The sequence below is a fragment of the Pinus tabuliformis genome, chromosome 1_1, assembly GCF_031772625.1.
Source record: "Pinus tabuliformis cultivar Carrire ecotype Pingquan chromosome 1_1, CPIR1, whole genome shotgun sequence".
Taxonomy (NCBI): domain Eukaryota; kingdom Viridiplantae; phylum Streptophyta; class Pinopsida; order Pinales; family Pinaceae; genus Pinus; species Pinus tabuliformis.
This window is the reverse complement of record NC_142297.1, coordinates 189,292,667-189,309,058: the sequence shown is the minus strand read 5'-3', so window position 1 is coordinate 189,309,058 and position 16,392 is coordinate 189,292,667. Positions and strand designations below refer to the sequence as shown.

Here is a 16,392-nt window from a genome sequence, read left to right as displayed (position 1 = left end):
GCTTGATAGGTCACTTTCCTTTATATACACCATTTCCAATATGATGTTTTTTTAATTCTTTTGGGCTTTTCTGTCAAACTTTGACTTGTGTGCTGAAGAATGATTTTTTCCTGTAATATAAGAGTATCTTGTAGACCTTTCATTTTTGGTTTGACATGGACATTATCATTCTATACTTCATAAGAAACGATCCAAGCACATAGAACATGTGTGCCCACATTCAAAAAGTCTTTGTTTGAATTCTGCTATGGCATCAAAGTTTCAAACTGCCTCCAATTATAAGTTTTGTCTGCCATGAAAACTCTGCAAGTGTTGCTACAAAGTTATTTTTGAAACATAGACCATGTAACTTTCTTTATGCGTATTTGACTCATTCATTCTGCTTGACTTGAATTGAGAACCATAACAGTCATATTCCCTTTTGCATATTTTTTTCATTCACCTTGAAAGTCATAAAAATCCTTTAGACCTTCAATTAGCCCGATGATTTCTTTCACAAACCAAGGGGTAACTGTGTCAACATTGACACATTTATGGTGGTGGATGGTGATGGCCCCTATTTGTTTCAAATGCTAGTAAGGATGTTGCTCTTCCTCATCCCTATAGTCTTTGCTTTCGAGAGGACTAGTCATTACTTGGAGGATTTTCTCTCTCAAGTATTATCTATTATCAATTCCACTTTCTAGGGATGCTCTTTTGGGTTCCCTTCCTTTTCTATTTTATTATCTACTCTTCTTTCATTCTTCTTAGATTTTAGAACTAGTTGATAGATTCTCTAGGCACTCCTTATTGTTGTTGTCAAATGTTGTCCTCCTAGTCCCATTGACATAGTTTGAAGTATTCTTTTGTCACATTGAAGATCTCCCTCTCTTGTATTTTCTTGAGAAATGTTGCATATATACCTCATAGATCAAATAAGTACATCATGGAACATGAAGGATTAAAAAAAACAAACAACAATGGTACCCCAAAAGGTGAAGGCAAGGGATTTTAGAGTTCCCCTCTCTTTTGTGAACTTTGATATCTATGTATATTTTCTTGTATGTGCTTTTATAAATTGACATTTTTAGGGTGTTTTTCTTGTATTTGTTTACAGTACTGGCCAACACATGTTCCAGAGTTTGGGAACTTGAATACTAAACAAGATACTGGTTACACATCTTATTTTGATGGCGTTCGTGTTGTTAGAGGTGCAAAGCCTAGCCATGAAGAACAATATAACAAGGAAGATGAGGGTATCAGATGCCAAAGATTTGGGAACTAACCTGAAGTAGGCTGCATGTTACCACCTTCAACAAGTAGGCAAGAGTCACAGGGTGGAAACATACGAACCAATGAAACTGTAAGTATTTCATAGTTTTTCCTTCTTGTAAATTGCTTTCCGTCAAAACTAACATAATTCAAATTTAAACCATAATTTATAATGTTAAAATACATGTTACGATAATAGTTCCAAATTTTAGAAAATTATATATTATAGAGCAATGGAACACAAAATATTGTAGAAAGATAAACATAGAAAACACATAAAACAAGAGAGACACAAATATATGTGGTTCACCCAGTTTGGGCTACGTCCCCAGAGAAATAGCCAGTCCTTCTTTTATTATATTATCCAATGAACTGAAGAGATACAACCTACAACAGATCCACTGTAAATCCCTCTTCGCTCTCAATCTCCTCTATTTTCTTCAATCAAAATACAGATATATATAGACGCAATACAATTCCCTCATATATAGCGAGGGGTTGCCTTCTAGGGAAAAAAACCCTAAATTAAACATAACTTCTATTGTCATATCTCTACCTAATGAACGGCCCAGATTGACTACAAAATTACAACATTTTACAAGGCAATTTTACATCTATTCTTAGCTTCAGGGGCGTTGCCCCCGAAACACCCCACCAGAGGGGGCTCCCAAAAGGTCGCAGCCACCCCCCCTGCAGCGAATATTTTATGGGTGGCGTTGTTGCCCCATTTCGAATTGGGGTCCAATGCAGCAATACCTTTGAATATAGAAGATAATCAGGCTCCACACCCAATAATCTCCCACTTGGAGACTGATTATAGCAACTCCGCCGCTACTTCATTTGCTAGAAAGTGACTCCACTTTGGACCTGGTTGTTTCTCATCTTCTTCTCCATACTTGAAGACCAATTGAAACTGAGCAAATTCTCAGTTTCTCCCTAGTTACAAATTTTGTTAACATATCTACAGGAGTTCTTGCTAGTGTGTATCTTTTCCAGCTTCAACTGTCCATCTTCCAATGCTGACCATATGAAATGGTACTTGAGATGTATATGCTTAGTCTTGGAATGAAATCCAAAGTTCTTTGTAAGATGTATGGCACTCTAGTTGTCACTGTATAACCTGACCAACTCCTTCTTCTTACCCAATTCATCCAGAAACCTTTGTAACCAAATTATTTCTTTACTAGCCTCTGTGGCAGCAACATACTATACTTCTGTTGTTGAAAGTGCAACAACACTTTGAGACAATGTTAATTTGTGATTCTTCCTATCTCTAGTTATTACATGATTACTTTAACAACCTTGGGGTGTTAATTTTGCATATAACCTTTTATTATTTTGACCCGCTTAATTTGCGTATTATCTTTTATGGAGCTCTTATTTTCTATTACTTAAAGTGAAATCTTCATGAACATTGAAGATGCACCCATTCTTCTCCAAATATTGTAGTTCAACTTCCTAATATGCATTTGTGTTTTCTTCATTGTAACTGGATGTATTATCTTAATCCCTTTGACCACTTTTATTGTCCTATATTGGACATTAATAAAATTATATTATATTTTCTTATCTACATTAGGTTGGAAAGTTAGTTGCTGTGTCGTACATTCCTCAGCGCATTAGATATTGAAATTATTGTCAGAACTCTGACTTTCGAGTTGAGCATTCCAAACTTAAAAATCAAAACTGTATGTTTTCTTGAACTTTTCTTGATTTCTTTCACTTAACAATTCTTGTTTGTCATGGAATGTAATGCAAGTCTTATCTTATCTTATGCTCGTACATAAGCTTTCTCTGATGCCTAGTAAGTATATTTTTTGTTGTAAATACTAACAACTATCACTATTGCTTGATTATTTCGAGCATACTCTTTATAGAAATTATATTGCAATTGGAGACAAAACATTTTTTCAAAACCGATTTTCTATTATTTGAATTATTTGTGTAGTCAATATATTTAATGGAAATCATATGATGGTTGCTTTAAATTTACATGTTGTGCATTGGTATGCTTTGTGAATTCCATCAGGTATATCAAGGAGCAAAGGCTTCCAGAAGAGATAGAAAAATTACAAGAAGTTGTGAAGTCTAGGTGTGTGATTGAAAATAGGGAAGAGTCCAAGAAAAGTGATGGTGATGAATACTACATGGGTGATCAAAGGAGTGACAACACTAGTAGAAAAAGATGAAATTAATTAATGACTAGGTGACTAAAAAAATTAGTCACTGCAATTATTTCAAGTAAATTACTATGCAATTTGAGCAATTTTAAGTGACCAAACAAAAAATGACTAACTTAAACAACTAATTTAGTCTAGGGATAAAATATACGACTAGCTAATAAGTGACTAAACTAAAAGTGGCTAACTTAAATGACTAATTTAGTCTAGTATTAAAATATATGACTAGATAATAAGTCACAACATTATTTCATGACAAGACTACCCTACAAGCCACCAAATTTCTATCATATCCATGAGGTCAACAACAATTTGTGGTTCAAGATATAGCTAATTTGGAACAAACTTAGCTCTAGAGCCTAGGATTTTTTTTCTACCTCTAATGTTTATGGACAAAGAGATCAATTTCTAAAGCATCTGGGAGCCAAACTATCACCTTTGCCATGTTGAATCCCTCTATTGAACATAATGGAAAATCTCCATAGATTAGTTATCCTTACTAAAACAAACATTTCATTGGAAATGATCATTAATCCTATGACATTACTACTTCACTATTCTTTTTTACCACACAAAGATTATTTTGATGTCTACCCTTCTTATTTTATGACAATACTATCCTACAAGCCACCAAATTTCTCTCACATCCATGAGGTCAACACCAATTTGTGGTTCAAGATATAACTAAGTTGGAACAAACTTAGCTCTAGAAGCTATGCTATTTTTCCACTCCTAATGTTTATGAACAAAGAGATATCAATTTCCTAAAACATGTGAGAGCCAAAGTATTACCTTTCCCATGTTCTCCCTCTATTAAACATCATAAAAAATCTCTATAAATTAATTATCCTTATTAAACCAAACATTTAGTTGGAAATGATGATTGATCATTACCATGACATTGGTACTTTTCTTCACTTTTTAACCACACAAAACTTGTTTTGATATCACCATAATTCAGTTTTGATAAATCAACCAAAACCCCCTCAATTGATATTTAGTGACAAAACATAATTTTTTTCATAAATTAATAATTATTTATAATAAAAAATACCTCCCATTAAAAAACAAAACAAAACAAAACAAAAACAAAAAAACTCACCTTTTATTTAATGGAATTTAATTCCCTTGATAAACAGAAGAACATTTCATTCAATTTTCATTAAGGTTTCATGGATTTATTTCTTTCAAATATTAAAATGGTTTATTTCCCTCCATCTGAATGGTTTGTCCAAATATCAAAATTGTTTATTTAAAAAAAACTCACCTTTTATTTAATGGAATTTAATTCCCTTGATAAACAGAAAAATATTTCATTCAATTTTCATTAAGGTTTCATGAATTTGTTTCTTTCAAATATTAAAATGGTTTATTTCCCTACATTTGAAAGGTTTGTCCAAATATCAAAAATGTTTATTTAAAAAAAACTCACCTTTTATTTAATGGAATTTAATTCCCTTGATAAACAAAAGAACATTTCATTCAATTTTCATTAAGCTTTCATGGATTTATTTCTTTCAAATACTAAAATGTATTATTTCCCTACATTTGAAAGGTTTGTCCAAATATCAAAATTATTTATTTCCTTCCATTTGAAAGGTTTGTCCATGGGGAAGAAGGAGAAGGAAGGGCACATTTGGAATGATCGAGGGTGGATGCCACTTTCGGCTTAGCATGCCTGCCAGATTTGAGATCTATTCTCCAGGAGGGCCTCCACAGTCCTTGTGTTCATGTTCATCTAGTGTCGAATGGTATATGCGGTAAAGAAGGCTAGTATTGTGAACCCAAAGCCATGCTTTCTTACTCTGCAAGTATCAAACTGAGGCCAACACTTGGTGCCTTCTCTCTCACGCGTCTGGTCATGTTATCACATATAATTTTTTGTTAAAAATTATTTACATGGGAAAATTTTGTTGGTGCTTAAGGTTGCAGGAGCTCTAGGTATTCCTATGTTTGAAATTTTCTTAAGAAAAATCAGAAATACAAGGAGCATGTGGTCTACTTGCAGCAGAATGTATAATGTGCAGATGCTTCCTTTTCAATATCACTTAAAGCTACTGAAGACTCAGATACTAACACAGAGAAAAAATGATGATGTAGATGAGGGATTGGGACAAGTTATTAAATTTCTTAAAGCTGGCATACCTGGCCTAAAATTCAAGGTGTTGAAAGTTGTGACTCCGGAACAGATAAAAGGGATTTAGAGATTGTTCCATCAGTTGCAGTTAGTCCATATCTGCAGCAAATACAAAGGAGAAATTTTCTTCAGCTGTTTGGGTGGGTGGTTGCAGTGAATGAGAGGACATTTCAAGTGATTACTTACAATGAAAATCCCCCATATATGTTTCAAGTGTCAACTCATGCAGTTCCCAGCGTGGAGGACCATAAAATTCTTTGTATTGGAAATGATGCAAGGACCTTGTTCACTCCTTCGAGCACTATGGCATTGCAGAAGGCTTCCAAGTTTGAAGAACTAAATCTTCTGAATCATGTTTTGGTCCATTCCAAGAGTTTCGGTAAGCCCTTCTATGCTATACTCCATAGAATTGATGTGGTGTTGGTGATATATTTTGAGCCTAGTGGGACTTCAGATGTTCCCACCTCTACAATGAGAGCATTACAATCCTATAAGCTTACTGCAAAAGGCAATATTACAGTTGCAAATTGAGCCCTAGTGGAAATATTGGGCTATTGTGTGACATGATTGTACAAGAGGTGTGTGACCTTATAGGCTATAACTGTGTTATGGCCTATAAATTTGATGATGATGATCATGGTGAGGTGATATCTGAGATTAGAAGATATGATTTAGAACCTTATTTGGGTCTTCACTACCCTGCAACTGATGTCATTCAAGTTTCAAGATTTTTGTTTATGAGGAACAAAGTAAGAATGATTTGTAACATTGATTCAGGACAAGAGATTGCCTAGAGACTAAGTTTATGTGGATCTACATTGATAACACCTCATGGTTGCCATGCTCAATACATGGCCAACATGGGTTTTATAGCATCTTTAGTAATGGTTGTAGTAATCATTGAGAAGGAATTGGACAAAAGTAGTGAGGGGCAGATGCAGCAAAAAGGAAGAAGGCTTTGGGGACTGGTGGTTTCTCATCACACTAGTCCATGCTATGTTCCATTTCCATTGAGGTATGCCTGTGAGTTCTTAATGCAAATTTTTGGAATTCAGCTAAACAAGGAAGTTGAATTGGCTACTCAGATGAGAGAAAAGCAAATTCTGCACACTCAAGCATTGCTCTGTGATATGTTTCTTTGCAATACACCCTTGGGAATTGTCACACGGAAGCCCAACATCATGGATCTTGTCAGATGCGATGGTGCTGTCATTTACTATGAAGAAAACTTTTGGCTTCTGGGGATAACTCCTACTGAGGCTTAGATCCAAGATATTGTTACATGGTTGTCTGAGCATCACATGGATTCCATAGGTTTGAGCACAGATAGTCTTGTTTATGCAGGCTATCCTAGAGCAAGATCATTAGGGAATGCAGTTTGTGGAATTGCCACAGTGAGAATTAATTCAAAAGACCTTTGTTTTGGTTTAGATCCCATACAGAAAAATAATCAAATGGGGAGGTCCCAAACATGACTTGTAGGACAGAGACGATGGTAAGAAAATTCATCCATGAGCTTCATTTGATGCATTCCTTTACATGGTAAGAATGAAGAGTTTTCCTTGGGAGGATGTTGAGATGGATGCCATCCATTCATTGTAGTTAATACTGCGAGGTTCCTACAAAGAAACTGATGAAATTAGTAGATATATCTCGATAAATAGGCAACTAACTGATTTGAAACTTTAGGAAATGAATGAATTGAATGCAGTGACAAATGATATGGTGAGATTGATTGAAACAGAAAGGACTCCAATCTTGGCAGACGATGCTTATGGAGTAGTAAATGGATGGAATATAAAAGCTAATGAACTTATGGGGTTGTCAATGGAAGAGATCCTGGGGGATCCTCTAATCAATATTGTTGAGGAAACCTCAGTTGAGAACGATGCTACATTTGGCTTTGCAAGGAGTTGAAAAGCAGAATGTTCAAATTGAGCTGAAAAGACATGTCTCAGAGGAGTAAAAGGGTCTAGTAGTTTTACTCGTTAATGCTTGCTCGAGCAAGGACCTGGAGGAGAATGTTGTGGGAGTGTGCTTTGTCACCCAAGATGTCACCAGGCAAAAGATCGTTATGGAACAGTTCACTCTCATTCAAGACGACTGCAGGGAAATATTCCAGAATCCATGTACCCTAATTCCTCCCATATTTGGAACAAATGAATGTGGATGTTGTTCTGAGAGGACTTTTCCCTAGAGACAAAGAGGCTCTAATTCTTACTGTTAAAGTTGCCAAATTTTTGGATTGCATTTTTTATGATCAGAGTTTCAAGGCATAAAATCCGAAGCTCTAGATTTGAAGGGCATAAAGATATCAGTCAAAATGACAGCTGGTTAAATAGGTGGCTTAATTTCCCTCATTAAAGGAACCCCTGGCAAAAAACAAAGGAGCACCATTAAGCTACTGAAAATATCATCTGTGGTATCAGAGGAAGAATTATGTAAGCATTGTGTTTACCTGCTCAGAGATGATCCTTTTCTCTGTAGAGAAGGATGATAATTCACATATGAAGAGTCTAATGGACTAAACTGGAATTCATAGTCAAAGGTGCAGCGAAAAATGCTTTCCTTTTCACATGTCAAAGCAGGCTCAATTATTCTTTCATGTTGATTAGGTTTCCCTCATAGCAAGCTAATTTTGTTGACTGAGAACCCATGAGAAAACAAAGGAGAGTGACAAACATCTATCATCATATGTTGATCATGAAATATCATTGACATAAATAAAAATATCAGATAAATAAGAAAAGAAGGGATCCAGAAATAGGGCATGGCTAGAAGAAAGCAGCCAACTAACCAATCTTCCTCTATGGATTCCTCAACAGTATTTTCTTATGAATAAAGTTCATATAGATTTGCCAATTGTACTAGTTCCTTCACCATTCCCTCATCTTCATTCACTAAGAAAATTATACATAATGGCAACTTGGATTTTCATATAGGCATCACCAAGCGGAAGATCAAGAACATCTCACAAATGATACTCAAAACATCATTATCCTGCACATTTGGTGACTGTGGGGAAGATCTGATGTTTCCTATAGCACAACCATCAAAATCCATTCTATGAATCTATAATGACATATGTGAGATATTTCATTCAATTCAAAAACTAAAACCTAAGCCAATCAAGTTAGTATGTGAAGGAGTGCTTTCTTTGAAGTCAATTGCAGCTTCATCAAACCTTAGACTTGCAAGGGACAATTATGATTTAACAATTGAGAGTGGATGAATGCTTGGAGATGTTTTTCCTATTTTGATAACCATAGTTCCAGTTCTTCTGAACACTATGAAGGAGCTGCATATAGCTTTAACCATACTTGCACGCATTGCAAGCTTTGATGCTCAAGTTCCTCATAAAGCTCTTAAGGGTGTTGGACCACCCTGAAACCACACTGAAATAATCCAAGGATAGATAAAAAGGGAACCTACTTACATAATAAATATTGTTCATGCTATAAGCCTTTTGGAGAAAAGCCACAAACATATTCATAGGATGGAACTTTTCTTATCCTTTGATCAATGAGTTCTATCTCAAAAATATGCTCGAGTAGATATTTATGTGTAGAATATAGATGTGAATGCTCGATCAAAATTTTCATACCAAGGTTGTACATATGCTAGGGCTCTTGAAATCATCCATATTCTATTCCAGTAAATGCCCTGTGTTGTTCCTTATTTTCGAAGAATGGCAGATGCAGTCTTTACCAAGGCCTGATAGGGACTCCACTTCCCAACTTTTGTTTCCTAATTGTTGGAATACCATTTGTACATATATTTCTCCATCAAGTTTATACTGATTCAAGTGAAATTTCAGGTGTTTACTCATTATTTCTTTTCAGGTGCTTGATAAGTCACTTTCCTTTATATACACCATTTCCAATATGATGTTTTTTTAATTCCTTTGGGCTTTTCTGTCAAACTTTGACTTGTGTGCTGAAGAATGATTTTTTTTCTGTAATATAAGAGTATCCTGTAGACCTTTCATTTTTGGTTTGATATGGACATTATCATTCTCTACTTCAGAAAAAATGATCCAAGCACATAGAACATTTGTGCCCACATTCAGAAAGTCTTTGTTTGAATTCTGCTATGGCATCAAAGTTTCAAACTGCCTCCAATTATAAGTTTTGTCTACCATGAAAACTCTGCAAGTGTTGCTACAAAGTTACTTTTGAAACATAGACCATGTAACTTTCTTTATGCATATTTGACTCATTCATTTTGCTTGACTTGAATTGAGAACCATAACAGTCATATTCCCTTTTGCATATTTCTTTCATTCACCTTATGAAAGTCATTAAAAATCCTTTAGACCATTAATTAGCCCTATGATTTCTTTCACAAACCAAGGGGTAACCATGTCAACATTGACACATTTATGGTGGTGGATGGTGATGGCTCCTCTTTGTTTCGAATTCTAGTAAGGATCTTGCTCTTCCTCATCCCTATACTCTTTGCTTTCGAGAAAACTAGTCATTACTTGGAGGATTTTCTCTCTCAAGTATTATCTATTATCAATTCCACTTTCTAGGGATGCTCTTTTGGGTTCCCTTCCTTTTCTATTTTATTATCTACTCTTCTTTCATTCTTCTTAGATTTTAGAACTGGTTGATAGATACTCTAGGCACTCCTTATTGTTGTTGTCAAATGTTGTCCTCCTAGTCCCATTGACATAGTTTGAAGTATTCTTTTGTCACATTGAAGATCTCCCTCTCTTGTATTTTCTTGAGAAATGTTGCATATATACTTCATAGATCAAATAATTACATCATGGAACATGAAGGATTAAAAAAAACAAACAACAATGGTACCCCAAAAGGTGAAGGCAAGCGATTTTAGAGTTCCCCTCTCTTTTGTGAACTTTGATATCTAGTCATGTTTTCTTGTATGTGCTTTTATAAGTTGACATTTTTAGGGTGTTTTTCTTGTATTTGTTTACAACATTGGCTAACACATGTTCCAGAGTTTGGGAACTCGAATACTAAACAAGATACTGGTTACACATCTTATTTTGAGGGTGTCCATATTGTTAGAGGTGCAAAGCCTAGCCATGAAGAACAATCTAACAAGGAAGATGAGGGTATCAGATGCCAAAGATTTGGGAACTAACCTGGAGTAGACTGCATGTTACCACCTTCAACAATTGGGCAAGAGTCATAAGGTGAAAACATACAAACCAATGAAACTGTAAGTATTTCATAGTTTTTCCTTCTTGTAAATTGCTTTCAGTCAAAACTGACATAATTCAAATTTAAACCATAATTTATAATGTTAGAATACATGTTAAGGTAATAGTTCCAAATGTTAGAAAATTATATATTATAGAGCAATGGAACACATAGAATATTGCAGAAATATAAACACAGAAAACACATAAAACAAGAGAGACACAAATATACGTGGTTCACCCAGTTTGGGCTACGTCCACAGAGAAATAGCCAGTCCTTCTTTTATTATATTATCCAGCAAACTCAAGAGATACAACCTACAACAAATCCACTGTAACTCCCTCTTCGCTCTCAATCTCCTCTATTTTCTTCACTTAGAATACAGATATATATAGACGCAATACAATTCCCTCATATATAGCAAGGGGTTGCCTTCTAGGGCAAAAAACCCTAAATTAAACATAACTTCTATCGTCAGATCTTTGCCTAATGAATGGCCCAAATTGACTACGAAATTACAACATTTTACAGGGAAATTTTACATCTATTCTTAGATTCAAGGGCGCTGCCCTCGAAACCCCCCACCAGGGGGGGGCTCCCAAAAGGTTGTAGCCACCCCCCCGGACCCCCCCTACGGCGAATATTTTACGGGTGGTGTTGTTGCTCCATTTAAAACTGGGGTCCAATGTGGCAATACCTTTGAATATAGAAGATAATCAGGCTCCACACCCAACAATCTCCCACTTGGAGACTGATTATAGCAACTCCACCGCTACTTCATTTGCTGGACAATGACTCCACTTTGGACCTAGTTGTTTCTCACCTTCTTCTCCATACTTGAAGACTAATTGAAACTGAGCAAATTCTCAGTTTCTCCGTGGTTACAAATTTTGTTAACATATCTACAGGATTCTGGCTAGTGTGCATCTTTTCCAGCTTCAACTGTCCATCTTCCAATGTTGACCGTATGAAATGGCACTTGAGTTTTATATGCTTAGTCTTCGAATGAAATACAATGTTCTTTGTAAGATGTATGGCACTTTGTCTATCACTATATAACCTGCCCAACTCCTGCTTCTTACCCAATTCATCCAGAAACCTTTGTAACCAAATCATTTCTTTACTAGCCTTTGTGGTAGCAACATACTCTGCTTCTATTGTTGAGAGTGCAACAACAATTTGAGACAATGTTAATTTGTGATTCTTCCTATCTCTAGTTATTCTCATACCAAGGATTTGTTTTGTAGCACCCAAATCCTTCATTGCAAATGAGTTTGCCAATTTCCTTTTGAGCACATTTATTTCCTGCATGTTAGAACCTGCAACAAGCATGTCATCTACATACAATAACAATATAATATAGTTGCCATAATTTTTCCTTTCGAGATAAACACAATGATCAGAGTGACATCTAGTATAACCTTGTTCAGACATAAACCTGTCAAATTTTAGATACCACTACCTTGGAGCCTGTTTTAAGCCATACAAGATCTTCTTCAGCCTACACACTAGTTTCTCCTTCCCTTTTACCTCATATCCTTGTGGTTTCTGCATATATATCTCTTCCTCCAAATCCCCATGGAGAAAGGTTGTCTTTACATCTAACTACTCAAGATGCAAATCTTCAACTACTACTAGACTTAAAATAGTTCTAATTGAAGTCATTTTAACAACAGGAGAAAATATTTCATCAAAATAAATACCTTTCTTCTGTGCAAACCCCTTCACCACAAGTCTAGCTTTGTACCTTTTTCTACCTCCATCTTCTTCCTTCAACTTGTAAACCCATTTATTCTGTAATGTTGTTTTACCTGCAGGCAACCTGATTAAGTCCCAAGTCTGGTTATGTGCTAAGGAGTCCATCTCTTCTTTCATGGCTTGCTCCCACTTCTTCCTGGTTTCTACTTGCCCTGCTTCTTCATAACATTTTGGTTCACCAAAATCAGTCAACAATACATAATATAATGAAGGAGAGTATCGTTCAGGGGGTCTACTCATCCTAGTAGATCTTCTAACACTAATTTCAGGTGTTTGAAGTGCTTTTTGCTATTGTGGTTGTTGTTTTGGCTGTTGATCATTATGATTTTTAGGTGCCATCACTTTTTCTGTGATCTCGTCAAGCACTGTGTAGTCTCTGTTTTCTTTTTCCTGTTTCTTTTCCTGCAGCTGATCCTTATACAAAAACTTTTCATTGAATATGACATCTCTACTCCTAATGATTTAGTGTTTTTCATAACCATAAAAGTGATAACCAAAATCATTAACACCATATCCAATAAAGGTACATTCTTTGATTTTGCCTCAAGCTTTGTTCTATTTTCTTTATTAATGTGGACAAAGCCTTCACAACCAAAAGTCTTTAAAAAGAGTAGTTTACCTTTTTACCTGTCCATGCCTCCTCTGGAATACCACCATCCAAGGAACTTGAAGTCCCCCTATTTATTAGATAAATATCAATATCTACAACATTTGCCCAAAATTGTAAAGGCAATCCTGCATGCAATCTCATGCACCTTGCACGCTCCATGATTGTCCTGACACACCATTTTCTTGTGGTGTTCCTAGAACTGTCTTCTCTTTACAAATTCCATTCTCTGAATAGTACTTATCAAAATCTTTGCTGCAATATTCACCTCCATTATCTGATCTGAGACACTTCAACCTTTTTCTTGTCTCATTTTCAACCAATGCTTTCCATTTCTTGAAAGTATCAAATACATCAGATTTATTTCGAATATAATAAATCCAAGTTCTTTTGGTTGCATCATCAATAAAAGTAACATAATAATGAGAGCCACCAAGAGATGATACCTAAGCAAGTCCCCATACATCTATATGCACAAGCTCTAATTTTTCGCTCTTCTTTTCTTTCCCAACTCTAAGGAATCTGACTCTCTTCTGTTTTCCATAAACACAATTCTCACAAAATTTTAAATCAACATGCTTCAAACTTGGCTTGAGCCTATGATTCCATAATGTCGTATCTTCTCGTGTAGAGGTTAAAGCATTAACAGAATTAGAAATACCATTGCATAAATACAATGTGCCAACCTTTCCTCCTTTCACTATTACCGAGGATCCTTTAGTGACCTTCCAGGTTTTATCTTTGAAAGTAGTTACGCAAACTTCACCACCCAACTGCCCTGTTGAAATCAGATTTTTATTCAGATCTGGAACATGCCTTACCTCCTTAAATAGCCACTGATTTCCATTTTGATGTTTTATGAAAACTGTACCCATTCCAATGATTTTATAGGGTTTATCATCACCCAATTGAACCTGTCCAAAATGTCCTTGAACATAATCATGAAACTGTTTCTTATCAGGTGTGGCATGGAATGAGGCCCTTGAATCTACCACCCAGGCATCAATAATATTTTCTAGTGAAAGAATCAAAGCATCTTGCAACACATCACCTGTTACATTCGCTTCATGATTAGTTTCTTGCTACACCTCTCCTTCTTTTCCCTTCCGAGACTTACAGTCTTTCTTTAGGTGTCCTTTCTTCCTACATTTCTAGCACACTATCCCTGATCTAGACTTGGATCTGCCTTTCCTTGACTTACTGTGATATCCTGGGCTCTTTCCTCTTTCCATTTTTCTTCCCCTAGTCTCTGTAGTCAAAGCATTACTTGATGTCTCACCAGAGCTTTTCCATCGCATTTCCTCACTAAGGATTGCACCGACAACATCATCAAACTTTAAAGTACTAGATCCAGAGACAGAGTTACTAATGGCCATAGCTAAACCATTCCAACTTTCTAGCAATGAGCATAGAAATAACAAAGCCCTAATTTCATCATCAAAATTTACCCCTGTAGAACTTAACTGACTTGTAACTGTATTAAAATAATTTAAATGGTTTGCAACAGATCCACCTTCTGACATCTTCATATTAAATAAACGCTTCATAAGAAATACCTTATTTGAGGCCGAGGGTTTTTCATATAGTTTGGCCAATGTCGACATTAAACCCTTTGTTGTCGTTTCCTTTGAAATATTAAACGCTACCAACGCCGCTAGGCACAACCATATTGTTCCAAGTGCCTTTCTGTCGAGAATATTCCATTCTGTGTCTGTCATACTCATCGGCTTCTTTGTTTTTCCTCTCAATGGTAGGTACAGATCTCTCTGATACAGATAATCTTCCATATGCATCTTCCACAACTGGTAGTTTTGGCTGTTGAATTTTTCGACCCTAAACCTACCATCTTCTGCCATTTCTCCCGCTCGAACCAGGAACCCTTCTCTCCTGCGATTTTATTAACCAAATAGACCTTCGGCTTTGATACCAGTTGTTAGAAAATTATATATTACAGAGCAATGGAACACATAAAATATTGCAAAAATATAAACACAGAAAACACATAAAACAAGAGAGACACAGATATACGTGGTTCACCCATTTTGGCTACGTCCATAGAGAAACAACCAGTCCTTCTTTTATTATATTATCCTGCAAACTGAAGAGATACAACCTATAGCAGATCCGCTGTAACTCCCTCTTTGCTCTCAATCTCCTCTCTTTTCTTCACTTAGAATACAGATATATATAGACGCAATACAATTCCCTCATATATAGCAAGGGGTTGCCTTTTAGGGCAAAAAATCCTAAGTTAAACATAACTTCTACCGTCAGAACTCCACCTAATGAACGACCCAGATTGACCCCTAGACCCCCCTTGCAGCAAATATTTTGCAAGCGGCGTTGCCACCCCATTTTGAATTGGGGTCCAATGCGGCGATACCTTTGAATACAGAAGATAATCAAGCTCCACACCCAACACCAAATGTAGAAATAAGCTAAATTTTTGGAAGTTTTCTAGTTAGTCATTGAATAAAGTGGTCAATAGCACTGGAAAAGGGCATTATTTTCTTCTTGTGGTCTAAATATCCATGATCTTGGATTGATAGGTATCCTGTCTAAACAAAATAATTTATTATATTTAATTTTTTTATAAATATTACTCCCAATTTGTGTGTGTAGGACCAAGGTATGCTATTACTTTCATGCAGATTTTAGAAATCAAGCCATGAAATTACATGCTTTGTGGAGAATGGGTGTGCAAAATTTGTCAGCATCCTACAAGCCATGAAAACAAAGCTTAGGTACTTATGAACCAAGTTTGGACACAGCTGATTTGAGAAATTATTAATGGCATAGGTTGATTAAAATAAAGGCCCTTCCATTTGTAACATTTGAAATTAAATATTTTGGGTTGACTGAGGACATTTCTCACCATCTATTGTTCAAACTCATTACTCTAAAAGTTCCAATGATTTTGCACCTTCTATGAGACAATATAGGTCTTTGTAAAGTCTTCTTAAGTTAGGTACCAGCAGGGCCTAATTTTGCATCAGAGTCTGTAATATGGATATTTATTATACCTATACTTCTAGGAAAACATTAAAATAGTGTTGTGTACTATCTGATAGGTGAGAGGAATCCATTAGCATTTGGTTAGGCAGATTCTTGGCTGAAGCAAATTGATTGAGCACTATGAATATTTGTTACAAGGTTCATGGCGTTAACATAAGATTTCATAAAGCAATAACTCTCTCCAAGGAACAACTCTATATTTCATTGATGTAAAGGTTATTCAACATGTTGTAGCTTGGTAGAGGTGCACCTATCGCCAATGTTGGAGCCTCA

The 16,392-nt window shown here is 35.7% G+C and overlaps 1 pseudogene; it reads left to right on the top strand.

The window, feature by feature from the left end:
* The window catches only part of LOC149212170 (phytochrome-like), a 126,873-nt pseudogene that overhangs the window by 705 nt on the left and 109,776 nt on the right, over positions 1–16,392 (top strand).